Raw genomic sequence first — 14,438 nt, 5'->3', positions numbered from 1 at the left:
GGGCTTCCGTTGATCTTGGGGTTTGTCTGCCTCGAAAAAATTCTGCCAGCCCCAGTGTGACGATGAACTTCATTTATTTCTGGGAAATCGGAGTCCAGAAGCTCTCAAGGAATTCTTCCTACCCTGCAGCAGAACTCCCTCTCCTGAGATGATATTCTGCTTCTTTCTTTTTGGTAATGCTTAAAAAAAAAAAAAAAAAAAAACTCAGGAAAATTACCTGTTACAGAGAGAAAGAACCATCTATGGGGAAATGTGCTTTGAGTGAGAAGAGGGTGGGTGTCCTCAGACTTTGCTGACTGGTTGGAGTGTTCAGACTGGCTTTCCATCCATTCAGCAAAGTCCATTTTTGTATTTTAGGTTTTTGTCAAGAAATTTGGAGGGGGATGCGTACTTAACCATCAGTTGAGGTGTTCCCTGCCTGACTTCAGAGCCCCTTTCTTATCCAGGAGCCCAGCGGGGTGACGTGAGGACCCTGTGGTGTGGTGCCTAAATATGGATCATTCTAGCATAGAGCAGATGACATTCTGCTATTAACAGTATTATAGAGCTGTCAAAGATAGACTGGGAGGTCCCGAAGGGAAGCATGCACTTCAGAGATTGGCACTAGGTTCTCCCTCTATAATAGAAGTCCTTCCAGACGCCAACTTCTGCTAATTCAGAAAAGTACAGCTCAGCGTTTGGTATGTGAGGAATCAGCCCATAAATATCTGGGTCTGAGCGATGAGATTCTGTTTGGATACCACTGCTTATCTGCAGCAAGAGCTCCCAAGTCCTTCACAGAAATGGCCATGTAACATATGGGGTTAATCTAAACCATTTCTTGTCCTTGAACTTTTTCTCGCCCTCCCCACCCCAGCCACTCCTGGTGGATGACTCTTGGTAGAAATGCTCTCCCCCCACCCCTGGGGTTCCCACCCCACCCATAGTTTGTTGAAGACTTAACACAGAGGCCCTAACCTGCTCACTCACCAGAAAGTGTGATCTTCATTTCCAACTTGGGGTTCCCTAACTGTACCCTCCAGATGAGCTTTCCTGTTTTGTTTTGCTTAGTTACCTGGGAAGGAAATCTGCCTGTAGTCAATCCTTCATCCTCCTAACGGTGCCTCAACGATAATGCCAAATCGTTTTTATTGACTCCCGCTTTAATTAGGGGTTTCAGGCCTTTCTGCTCATAATTAGTTTCCGTTGCAATTAGAATTTCAGAATTAAATTGGGATTGATTGCCTGATAACAAAACGGAAATAAGGCTCCAATTCTTGACCATGTATGCTGCTTCTCTTGGCATGAATTTCTCATACCAAAAATAACACTTGCGGTAGCCATGGTAACTTTCCATTTGGTCTAATCCATATCATCTCTGGAGAAAGTAGGATGTTATTAATAGTGTTTGTTGTATGGGAAGAAAACTAAAAATACAAAAACTCCTTCATTACATAGGAGACCAATCACACTCAGAACAAGATCTCTCAGAATAAGATCTTACTTGCAGAAGTCTTGCAGGATTTAGGATATATCTAAGAGCATCGTCGTGTGGACTAGTACATAAAGACCCTGGAGAGGAATTAAATGAGAACAAAAAATAATGGGGGTGAAGAGGTGTCAGGGATATGCATATGCATACCTAGAGAGGAGGCCAAGTAGGGAGAGAACCATGTGAGCCTCTTTTTAGGAGAGGCTTCAGGGAGGATGTGGGACTGGCTTTTATAGAACAAGCAACCCTTTACAATTTTTTTTCTTTTCTTTTTTTTTTTTTTTTTTTAGTAACATGGGATTTGGGAGGATGGGATGGGGAAGGCATTCCAGGTGTGGGGAATAGCAAACCCAGTGGCTCAGAGATGAAGACACTGGTGTTGACAATAGCATTGAAAACCAGGCCTGGTCAGAGCAGGGATTCCATAAGGAGGCATAGTGGGTGACATGAGCAGGAAAGTAGTGGGACTTAGGACTACCTCCTAAGTCTCCAAGTTACAAGCATCGGAGGCAGGTTGCCATATGGATTTGCATCCTCAGTTAAGCTTAGCAACCCTTATTTGTGACACTTTGTTGGCCTTTGCCAGGTGCTGTGGCCTTAGGTTAGTGGGTTCAGTTGAGGAGATCTGCTGCAGTGCTCTGGTGAGCATTCTACAGATATTTATTGACCAACTAAAAGAAAGCATCATTTATCAGAGACTTGGTACTCTCTGTGGAGGTGGATCCTGGCTTTCCAGAGGCACATGCCTGGCATAGCCAGGGCTGGAGTGGGGAGGAGCAGAGGAGGTCTCCCGGGGAGAGGTAGAGTCTGGAAGAATTAGTAGAAGTTATGTGGAGAGGGAGAGGAAATGACATTCTGGGTAGAGGAAGGAGTGTCTAGACGTGGAAGAGGCTGTGTGCATGCACCCCCTTCACAACAGACCCCAGAATTTGGATCCTAACCTAGGAATTTTGTGGGCTGAGGAAAAAGGAACTGAAACTTACCATCTTATTCATGGCTGATCCTGAGGAAGGTCAGTGAGGTTGTGTTGGTGGGAAAGGTGGGAAGGGAGATCTAAGATGAGGAATGAACCTTGAAAGCACAGAAAAGCTGCCTTCTGAAGAAGTGTGAACAGAGAGGTTGGGGTTTGAAGTGGTGGATTAACAGATCAGCAGGTGTCAGTTAACAGGTCATTAAGTCCAATGGTTGTGGTCTCCTTTTGTCCACGCAGCTGAGGTTAGAAGATAGTGGATTGAAAGCGTAGACTTTGCCACATTAGATTTGATTGTCTTTGAAGCCATCAAGTGCTGTTATATAGTGGGAAGATCTTAAATCATATTTTTGTGCTTCATTTTGCTTTAAATCCCCCCATCCCCTATTTGGAGCCTCTGAATCCACATTACTGCCTGAGGTGTCACATCCCTAGAACATCAGGTCCCTGGCACTTGATTTCATTTGAAACCGCCTCTACTTGTGGAATGAAGATCTTGTGGCCGATCTTTTGGTTATCATGACAGCCTGGTACTAGTGACACATCATGGCTCTGGCGATGGCCTGGTTGCCTTCGTCATGGGGCAGATGCACCATCAGCTCGAACTGTGCAAGGTGGAAAAAGCCTGTGGGAAATATCTTTCCAAGTGACTCAGCCCCTCCTCATGGCAGCTGCCAGTTGCTCATTTCTCTCTAGACCTCCAAAAAAAAAAAAAAATACACCAGCACAGCTTTTTCTAAGAGCCTTAAATGCATTCCATTGTCATCCGGGAGCTCTGGGGATCTGGTTTCCACATCAGGAGAACATGCCTGACAGAGGCTGTGTCCCAGCACCCCCTTCCCCACAGACCCCAGAATTTGGATCCTGGCCTAGGATTTGTTTTCGTTGGAGAGACCTGAGTGGGAAACAGAGCAGGACTGGGACCCTGGGAAAATTTTGTGCATAGATTCAGCACCTCGTGTGGACTCCAGAGGAGGGACGAGCCACACACTAGGGAGAAGGCTGGAGAATTGGTATGCATGGGCCACAGAGGTCTCTCTGCGCCTGGCTGTGTGAGAGGTCAGCAGTACTCAGAGGACCCAGGCCCCATCCCTGGGTTTAAAGATGTTAAAAACAACAAAGGGGCCTTTTAAGTGATGGGTATTTTGGGGTGTCCTAGTTGGGGAAAAGACACCACGGTGGCATCTCTGTCCTGAAATGGATTTCTGGTGTCGGTCACAGTTCCAGAAGCTACTGTTGCAATCTGACAGTGGCCATGAGAATATTCAAACTTATTTTTCTTGCTTGTGAAGGAGCTATAATCAAGCCTTTCAGTTTCCATGGATAAGAATTCTTCCCAGTGTCTACTCTTGACACCTGTTTTCTTTTATCAAAATAGTTATGTGCAAAGGACAGATGAGCTAGGATCCTGGGTTCTCTGTGAGAAGGGACTTGAGGAACCAGCCATCAGACTCCCGCTCAGAGCTCCTCTGCTACTCCTACCTCCATCCCTGGCCCCGTTACACGAGGACCCAGGGCTCCTGGTGCTGAGGATGGAGGGGAAGTTCCCACCTGGGAGGAGCCCTCCCTCGTCTGGTGGGGTATGGATATGCAGGCAGCTCTCTCCAGGCCAGTGGCGGGTATGGAGTAGGAAGGGTGCCTGGCTTCTTGTGAGATCCAGGAGAGGTATGCAGGCCAGCCCCAGCCAGGGAGCTTCTGGAGGAGGTAACACCATAGGAGCAGAGGTAAAGGCCCAAGAGAGAAAGAGCATCCTGAGCAGGAACTTCAGGCTGAAGTGGAGAGTAGAGGGATGAGGGAGGCCAGAGAGGTGGCTGGTGAGCAGAGGATACAGAGCCTGTGTGCCGAGAGGCAGTGGGACCTCTGGGGATCAGTAAACAGTTGGAATGGGGAGTGGGGTGAGGGTTTGGGGGGATGAGTGTAGAACGTAAACAGCGTCTCTCCTCACCCAGGCCTGGGTCCTCGGCTGGGTGCCTGCAGCCCAGCAGTTCTACTTGTCCTTTCCTGGCTCCTTCCTGTTTTTCTCTTTCTCTTCAAGCTTTGTCCTTTTCAATGCTTAAAATGAGATCTTGTTCTTCACAGTGGCAGTCAAGGCCATGAGACTTTCTGTCCCCATCCTTGCCCCCATGAGCTGCAGTTATTTCCATGTCCTTATCCAAGGTCCTCGCTTCCTTCCTCCAGCCTCCGAGGATGAAGCTTCCCTCTCCCTGACCCAGGCCTGTCTTGCCACCTGTGCCCGTGGCCACCCCTCCTCAGGGGCTCCTCTTGAGGTATCTTCAGTCTCTCTGTCTCTACCAACACTTTTCCTCTTAGCTTCTAAACATGCTCTGATCTTTCCTATCCTAAAAGTCATCCTTATTTCCATTTTTTTCTTCCTTGTCTCCACCTTCCCCCAGCTAAAAGCTGGATAGGATAATCTGTATTTCCTCAGTCCTGTTGGCCACTCGGCCCCTTTACTCCACCAACAATGTGCTCATTGCCAAGTCCGGTGGGTGCTGTCCAATTCTGACTTTACTGGAACTCTCTGCTGCACCTGGCATGGTTGACATTCCTGGAACTCTGCTCTCTCAAACTCCAGGACACTGCACCCTGCTTGTCCTGCTGGGTCCTTCCGGGTTGATCCTACACTATCTTCTTGGATTTCTCTTTCTAGTCTGCCTCTTAGAAGCCAGGATTCCCCAGCTGTCTTCCCATGCTATATTCCATCTCTTAGATGGGAGTTGAGATAGGATCCTTCAAGGCACTGAGAATTCCCAAGCTGCGTCTCTCGTCAGCCCAACTCCACAGCACCTGGACCCCGTGGCTTGGTGAGCAATTCCATCCAGGTGGCCCACCAGCACCCCAGATTCTACATCTTCTCCCACAGCACTGCTTCCTCTTGTGTCTCTTGGGTGTTGGGTGTTGGGTGGTACAGTCATCTTTCTGGAGTACTCATGCCTCTTCCCTGTTCACTTCTCATGTATCGTGGATTAGCCTTCATGACACCACCTCCTGTCATCTGTCTCTTCTTCTGTCTCTACCATCATAGTACTTATTCAGGTCCCCAGATCTCTTGCTTGGAATTCCTCAATAGCTTTCCCGTTGGTAATCTTGTTTCCTGAATCTTCCTAGAAGGTTGCCATTTCTAGAGATGGAAGTGAAACTGTGTCCTTAAGGCAATGCATTCCCACATTTTAACAAGTGTAACTGCTAGAAGGCCTCATCTTGAGTGAAAAATCTCTGCCCTTGCGACAGTTTCCTTGTTCTGCAGTTAAATGGGCACTGTAGCCCGTCAAATGCATGTCCCCGCCTTCAGATTGTGAACGTGTCTATTTTGAGGCTAACTTAGCTGGTATAAATGGACAGCTAGAAATAGGATAGGACAAATTCTGATTCTGTTTCTCTACAGAGTTGAACCAAGAATATTTGACCCATTGTCTTGGGACAGTGACAGCCCCTGCCTTCAGATATTTCAGCACAGCCCTCCAGTTCCTCTGAAGTCTCCTGTACAGGCTGAACATTTCCAGTTTTGTATTCATATAGAAATACTTTGGGAAACTTAAATTCTAGGTTTCAACCAAACTCCAATTCCATAAGTCTGAGAACATCATGAAAATATAGGGTCTTGGCCATACTTTTCTCTTGTGAAACAGAAATTGTCTTCATACCTATTTAGCTCCCGGGTACACTGCATTCATGAGATCTGAGTTGTATTGTGTTGTCTTGTCCCTGGTTCTCTGTTTCTTTCCATAAAATTTAATGTGGTGTTTATGTTTTTAAAAAAGTTTATCAGGGCTGGGGATGTGGCTCAGCGGTAGCGCGCTCGCCTGGCATGCGTGCGGCCCGGGTTCGATCCTCAGCACCACATACCAACAAAGATGTTGTGTCCGCCGAGAACTAAAAAATAAATATTAAAAAAAAAAAAAAAAAGTTTATCAAACAAGAAAACGTGTGTCTAATGGCTTATGTTCCTCTGGGAGACATATAACTTTAAAGTGATCAGCGAGTTTTGTATCAAAGGTGGTGGAGTTGATACTTGGCCAAAACCCATGAATCTTATGGTGAGTCATTTAGTTTTACTGCAAGCCTACTATGTACTTAGCACTAACAAATGATGCACTTTGTCTCTGAGTGGAGTTCTAAGAGTTAGTCATGGTACTGTTTTGGAGAGAGAGAATTCAAAAGTCATTTATTCCACACCCCACACGGAAGTTTATCTGAATCTTGGCCTTTTCCTTTGTGTGTTGGGCATATCTTGGTTTTTTTTTTTTTTTTCCAGTTACATCTCCCAGTGTCTTTCCACTATGACGCATTTCGTTGATTCAGTTTATCTCATTCATTAAAGATGAATTAAGAGAAGGAGAACACTTAAATTGATTTTTATTTTATGACTTTCTTGTTGAAGGGCAAATAGGACATCTATTTTGATGAAAGCTATCATATCACACCACTCATACTTTGCATTAAGATGTTAAATTAACAAGGTTAAATTGCCCTTGGTCAAAATTGCTGCCTGGGATCTCCTTGCATTCTGAATTCTGGTCAGCTGCTCTTCAGACCCTCTTATCAGGGTCTACCTTAGCCAGAGCAGTCTTTTGTTTTTATTGGGCTTTTTCCCCTCCATTCTCTGTGGATGTTAACAAAGTACCATTATTACTGAATGTAATTTCACTGCCAGACTCCACGATTAACATTTCCCTGGCATCATCTTATTTAATCCATACACCAACCCTGTGTGAGAGAGAAGTATTAATAGAAGTCACTCGAGCGAGCACTTGGTTAAAGAGACCAAAGTGGTTTAGAAGGGGTTTTCATAGGTCGAACTGGTTCTTAGCTTTTCTTTGAAGCCCATCATTTCACTAGCCCAGTAAATGTTAAATGCAACCAAGTGACCTTTGGCCTCCATCTTAAATGGGGCACATCCCATTTCTCCCTGGGAGTAGGAATCCGAATGCAGGACTCCCTCCCTTGTGGAAGTGATTTGGGTGTCTGTTCCACATTCTGCTCCAGGAAGTCATCATCTAAATCTGATCCAGATGGAAGGTACCCACTGGGGCTCTCAGCAGGGCAAGATGTTGACAAATGGCCTATTAGAAATCTCTTCATGTTTCAGTTTATCTATTGACAGGGAGAGGTGAGCCCCACCACCACCACCTTGGAGCTGAGCTCTGAGTGGCCTATTGGTAAAATAATGCTTTGTCAAGACAGTAAGAAGCGGAGTGGTCAAACCCTTCTGAGCCATATCAGGGTGGGAAGAGATCTTAGAGTTAAAACAATAAAAACAATGAGCAATTTCTCCAGTGTGGGGAGAAAAGATGCGACATTTGTTAGTACTGGGTGCTGCATTCAGTGACGCTTAGGCCTGCCCACCCCCACCCTTCCCCACACCCCACCCGAAAGTTGTCAGACTGTAGTCCGTTTCCTTTGGTGAGAAGTAGTTTTCAGTCCCTTGATGTTTCATCAAAAAAAAATTTGAGCTCCAAAAGCCGTAGCTTCCCAATCAGACAGGGTGAAAATTTGTAGAGGAGACATTGCCCCGAGAAGGAGCAGGGAAAAGGATAACGCAGTCTAACATCAAAGGGAGCCATGGGCATGATCAGAATGACTCTAATGTAATTCGTTTGGATGTGGGATTAAGTTACCACTGCCAGCTTACAAGGTGCACTGCTTTAAAACTCTAGTCCACACAAATTACAATTAAATTAGCCTCTTTAGTCTGCACACCCCGATAGCAGAATTTTAATGGGTTTTTCTCAGCACCTTGATAAGCAAGGAGTTCCACAGATGTCCTCTTCATATTTCCTATTCATGATTTCTGTGCCTCTTTTGATAAGAGTTTGATATGATTTGGTAATGAAATGAAATGAAATGAAATCTCTTGGACTTAGACTCTCTGGGGGTTTTAGTGGTATTTTCCTGTCTGCACTCGGGTCTGATGGCTCCTGTAATTTTTATTCGTCTGTGAAAAGAAAAATCACATACAGTCGGAGAATGAAGCATCTTAGTTTAACAGCAAATCACAAATCAGTTTTTAATAGCTCTGGAGTGGGAATCTGGTCTATAGTGTGATAAATGACACAAGTCTAATTATAAGATAGTAAAACGGCATCACAACCCATCTGCAGAATCTTTGCTGAATATGAGATTCCTTCTAGGATTTGGAAGAGAAATTTACATCATCAAGATACTTAAACATAAGCATCAAATTAATGGATGTGTTTCTGTAGGCTGAAACTTATTGAGATTTTATGAAATCCTTCTGCTACTGTTTCCACCTCAGAAGAGACCAGAAAGCTTTTCAGTGACCTGAGATAAAACACACAACACATGGGACTTTAGCAGCACCACGGGTCATTGACTGCTGTACATTTTCTTCAAATGCCCTGTCTATTCAGAGAGGCTGTGACCAGAGTCAGGCATGGAGACTTTCTACCCCTACATCTGCACCTCCTGCAGATCTAGCTGGAGAGGCATGCCCAGATGGCATGCAGTGAGTCCTAGGGTTTAACCCAAGGCATAGTGCTTTGGTGACTCTCAAACTCCTAATTGTTTCTGTAGAACTTTGGCCAACAGGATATGTGTAGATAGAGCATGTGTGGTTAGTAAGCTGCCTACAGGAGCCACTTGACTGAGCTTTAATGAAAGGATCTGACTGAGCAGGCTCAGAGGCCAGGGGCCCAGGTGAGATGAGAAATGCTTATCTTTCAAGAGCCCAGCACTGAGAAGGCAAAGAGGTCACCAGGAAGAGCTCAGGGCCTCTCCCCTCTAGTGCATAGGGTGCCTGGTATGAATTAGAACAAGACATCTTTTCCTTAACACTCTTTATTGCCATCTGCCAGGCAACTCTAATTACTGTACAGATCTACTGTGTGCTGGGGATCTAGCTTGGTGGTAGAACGCTCGCCTAGCATGCACAAGGCCCTGGGTTCAATCCCCAGCATCACAAAAATAAATAAATAGAAGTTTAAAAAAGAGTAAAGAACACAGATCTCCTACAGCTGTGGATGACCAGCACCTCCTTGATATGAGGCCACCATGCTGTCCACCTCCTAGACCACAGGCCAGGCCACTTGTGTGCTCACTAGGCTGGAATAAGCAAAGATGCTCAGTTGCCCCTGCTCCCTTTTGGCTATGTGTATCAGATAAGGGTATATAAAATTTGAATTTGATTTTTTTTCCTCTTTGGACTTTTGTTTCAAAGTTTTTGTTTGTTTGTTTGTTTCATTTAAAAGTAAAGGCTGTGACATTTATCTCAGTAATTAGCATAAGAAACTAATTTTTCTAGCCTGCTCATCCTAATGGGAAAGGAGGATGGATGAATTCATATCTTTCTTTGGCTTATAATAAAAATATTTTTAGGTAAACCATAAAGCCAGCCAGTGTCCATAAAAGGTGAAACAGAAACAATATGGTAATTGTTTCATTGCAAGAATTTAGGATTGCCACAAATGACATCCCTGTTCTTTCTGTTCTACCTCAGATTAAAACATCCAAGGATTTGGGCTAAATTTCTAGCCTTAAAACTTACAGAGAACTGGATTTTGGGGTTTTGGCTCTGGGTAGGGTTAAGAGCAGCAGCGGTTATTGGAATGTATTCATTCTTTAGGTTCATGATTGGTTTGGTCAGGATTTCAATTGGGTCTTTCAAAGTCCTGTATATGCACTTTGGCAATTTTACCAAAACTTGGGCACTGCTTGAAATTCAACAAAAAGCAGGGATTCCAAGGGGCTGAGTTTTAGAATTCTCCAAAGACCTTCATTTTTTAGGTGGCTTTTCTTGGAAGATGATCCCAGAGGTAGCACCCTTCAGAGTACTTTGTGTATAGTTATTGAGAGTTTATTTTTGGGGAGAGGGGGTCTTTTTTATGTTTATCACATCTCTTAGGGACAGTGGTGACCTAGGCTATATGTCACTGCAGGTCTTGCTTGCGTTTGGTGGGTTTGAGTGAGGGTCCATTGCTTTGGACTCCTGCATTGCCCTAGCCTGGGTCACCTGGTGCAGTTTCGAAACACAAGACCCCATGGGATTTCCCACCTTGAGCTCTTCAGAAGACATGGGCTTCACTTATCAATCAGACCAATTCTATATGATGATCTAGAACTCCAGCCAGACTTATAATTTTGTGATCATAATATCCTATGAGATTTCTCAAAAAGAGATTAAAGAAAAATACCTGACCTGTAGAGTTGTTTGGTACCACTTGACAAGGGGCCTGCACTGTTGTTAACTTCTCCCTTAATATAATAAACTGTTCCAGGACTGAAGAAAGGAAGCTTTTGAGAACCCTCCTGGCATTCTAAGTGTTGTGGTGGGACACTCCTCACCAGAACAGAGCCACCCAGATGTAGCCAGCCTCTGTGTTCTCTGGCGTTCCCTCTCCTGCCCTCTCCTTCCCTCCTTCTTTCATGCATACAGACATGCCCTTCTTCTTTTTGTTTATTTCAAATAAATTAATTTTCAGTCTTGTTCACTGAATGAATGACTAGAAAAATCATCTCAATTTTAAAAATTTAATTAAAAAATTATTAACAACCAAGCATCTAAAGCTTCGAAGGCAATATAATCTGAGTACAAGGAACTAGCTTCATGCAGACCTCAAAATTTTTTTGCATCTGCACTGGGCTGTCACCTGTGTGTCTGGATGTGAGTCATTTGGAGGGAACCACATGTATGTGCTGATGCCAAGACATATACATACAAAGCGCTCACCACCAGGTGGAAGTCTGCCTTCCTATAAGTGGCCAGCATCATCCTGCATAGACAGAACCATTTACTGAACTGAAAACCCCAAGAACTGTTGACTCTGAACTGAGATAAAGAGAATAAACAAACATGTCCCTACATAGAAATTAGCTATTCCAACTGCTATCTTTTTTTAAAAAATTCCATCAGAACTTCTCAAAGGCCACATATCTCTAAAACTTTCTGATGGATTTTATGTATCTGTTTTAGAAAATTCTTTGGTAAGAAGCAACTTTCCATATTTGTTGCCAAGAGTCATCCTTGAAAGGAAGTTCAAATTCCACATTGTTTCAAGGGAGTGTCCACCATGTGCCAGATACAGAGTTGGATACTTTATGTGCATTAGGCCATGTAGTCCTGTGAGGTGGGAATCATTCCCCTGGTGCATACAGAAACAAGCTCAGAGAAGTCTAGAAATGTGCCCAAGGTCACTTGTGCTTGATCAGTCTCTAAGCTGTCCTCTTCATGTTCAGTGACAAGGAAGCTGCCGACTAGAGGGCGATTGATAGAGAGCACTGTTCCCGTCAGTTGGTGTTGACTGAGTACCTGCCACGTGCCAGGCTCTGGGCTAGGTTCTGGGAGCCAAAGGCAAAAAAAGCCATGCCCCTCCCCCAAACCCCTTCACTCCCTTGCCTACAGTTTTCATGGATTTCCTACCTTCTTAGATGAATCCAACTCATTGCCTTGACATTCAAGGCCCCTGTATTCCCTGCCCAGCACCCTTTGGCTGCTCCCCAGTCTCCAACCTGGGCTGCAGTGAAGCTGCATAATGGGCACCTCTACAGGTGGGTCAGTCTGTCTGCTGACCACACCACAGAGACATAGAGGAGGGATGCAAGGGACAGTGTGTTCAGGGAGCATGGGAGGTCCCTGTCATGGGGGCCCTGCATCAGAACATGATGGCAAGTTAGTTTGGGGCCAAATGAAAAAGGGCACTGCCTGCCTCCTAGAGAGGGCTTTGGGTTTTATCACTAAATGATAGCCCTTGGGAATAAAACCACAGGCCCAAATAAGTTCCTCAAAACTTTGATGCCCCCAGTTTGTGAACTTTTGAACCCCACTCTGTCACCCTGGCCTATCTACCTCATCACTCAAGCCTCTACCATTTGTCTCTGGGGGAACAGGGCAGGATGGGGTCTGTGCCCCTCTGTGCCCATGGACCGGTCTGAGCCTGGGGAAGGTGAAAACTATACATTACAAGCCCCTCGACTTGTGTGTGGAGTTGGGGGCTGAAAGAGATTCCAGGTTTCATGTTAGCTTTAGCTTGGGGCATACTTCAACTAAGTTTCTGAGCCTACCGGTGGTGTGATAAGTCTGGTGGCTTTGTAGGTAGCAGGTTTTAAGACTGAAGATAGGAGGTAGACAAATGATTAGGGGGCAACTATAGAAGTTTCAGCAAAATAATTGAATTAGTGGGGAATAGAATGGGAGTGGTAAGAGGTAGAATCTGAAATTTCCTTCTTTTCTCCTTCCTTCTTTGCCACCTCCCCTTCTTCCCTTCCTTTCTCTCTGTCTCTTCCCCAGACCAGAGATGCTCTACCACTGAGCTACACCCCCAGTCGCTTTTATTTTGAGATAGGGCCTCACTAAATTGCAGAGGCTGGCCTCCAATTTGCAATCCTCCTGCCTCAGCTTCCCATGTAGCTGAGATTATAAGCATGTGCCGCTATGCTTGGCTCAGAATCAGAAATTTCTTTATCTATAGACACCAATTTTGAGTTTGAATAATGAGGGCAAAGGAGATGCCAAAGGCCAGGAAAGGGAGAGAAGGGCAGAGTTTGCAGTGGGACGAGTTCAATTCATCCACACTGACCTCAGTTCTGAAATGCATGGTGGGAATTTTCCTTGCCAAGCACCAGCCCTAAGGGCTGGAGATGGAGATTTGGGCATTACCAGCACATTTCAAAAGACTGCACCGGCCTTGTACCTCCATCCTGGCCCTACTTAGTCCATTCTGTTCAGTTTCTGTGTGAACCTGTTGCTTTTCCTGAGCAGAGAGCTTCAACTGACTGTTATGGTCTGGAGAATGAAGATCCGACCCTCAGCCCCAGTGTCAGATTCCACTCATCTGATCTCTGCCCTGATCAGGACTACTGTGGTCACAAGGGACAGGGACCCAGCTCATGCTAGCTTAGGTCACAGGGTATTTCCTGGCTGAAGTCATCAGCTGCCACCAGGACATCTTGTGTCTCTTGTTCCTCTTCTCTGCATGTGCTGATTTGGTTGTCTCAGCCCACTTCTGTCCCTCTGGTAGGAAACCTGAAGATGAAGTACCTTCAGACTTTGAGTCTCACGATGTTTTCACTAGAGTGGGATAGTGTCCTTGGGCGCAGGACCCTGTCCTGGGCCAACCAGCAATGGCCAGAAAGGTGGACTCTGAACCAGATTCGTAGACTGAAGATGGAGCGCTCCTTCAGGGAGGGTGCTGGAGTCCATCACATATGTCTATTCTATGTATATTCATACCAAATATGTCCATTGCTGTACCTTTGCATTACTTCAGCCCTGTCCTCATCCAGAGCCTCCCTATCACCATACCCAGCTACTCTTTGTCTCCCTTAGCTCAAATGTCCCTTCCTACCCTTCTCCTTAAATTTCATCCTCAAGGTCCAACTTTGATTCTGCAGCCTGTCATTTCTCCTCCCCACCCCATGAGTCTATTCCCAGAACCCACCTGGACCACAGTGACCCAAGGACAAAGAGATAGAATAGCTCACTCAGGCTGCAGAACTGGGAGCAGGAATAAGAGAGCAAGGCAGGAGGTCCACCCCCAGAGTTCTGGGGTGTGTTAACACTTTTGCTTGGTGTATGGCCTTCCACCAGGTTGTGCCCTCCCTGAGGGTAAGGATCCAGGCCTTCCTCTAACCCTAGCAGCCTGGTGCCTGGTAAATTGCTTGGACACATTGATAGCCATGACATGGTGCTTCTGCATCTTAACCTTTTGAAACTGCATCAGTTCATGGGCTGGGGGACAGGGTCTTTCTTGCACAACTTAAGATTCTGTGGAAAATGGGAAGCTTTTCTAACAGAGATAGAGTGAAACAAATATTAATTATAATGCAGATGCCATCTTTTTCTAATTCTCCTGTCTCCTGCAAGCAAATGAGCATCCGCAGCCGCCTCTGAGAGTTTCTGACAGATGCCTGTGCACCCCGCCCTGCTGCCTGGCTTAGGATGGGGATCTCCTGCATATCCAGGCCTATTGTTGTGCCTGATTAGAAATGCAGGCTCTGATGCTCACACGGGAGACCCTGTGCTCTGTTCCTCCCAGGCCGGAA

At 45.5% G+C, this 14,438-nt stretch overlaps 1 protein-coding gene across 2 annotated transcripts in view; it reads left to right on the top strand.

The window, feature by feature from the left end:
* The window catches only part of Bcar3 (BCAR3 adaptor protein, NSP family member), a 115,001-nt gene that overhangs the window by 69,639 nt on the left and 30,924 nt on the right, over positions 1-14,438 (top strand). The gene's annotated exons all lie outside the window — the stretch shown is intronic.

The sequence above is a fragment of the Urocitellus parryii genome, chromosome 11, assembly GCF_045843805.1.
Source record: "Urocitellus parryii isolate mUroPar1 chromosome 11, mUroPar1.hap1, whole genome shotgun sequence".
NCBI lineage: Eukaryota > Metazoa > Chordata > Mammalia > Rodentia > Sciuridae > Urocitellus > Urocitellus parryii.
Note: the sequence above shows the minus strand (reverse complement) of the source record. Positions and strands in the feature narration are given on the sequence as shown.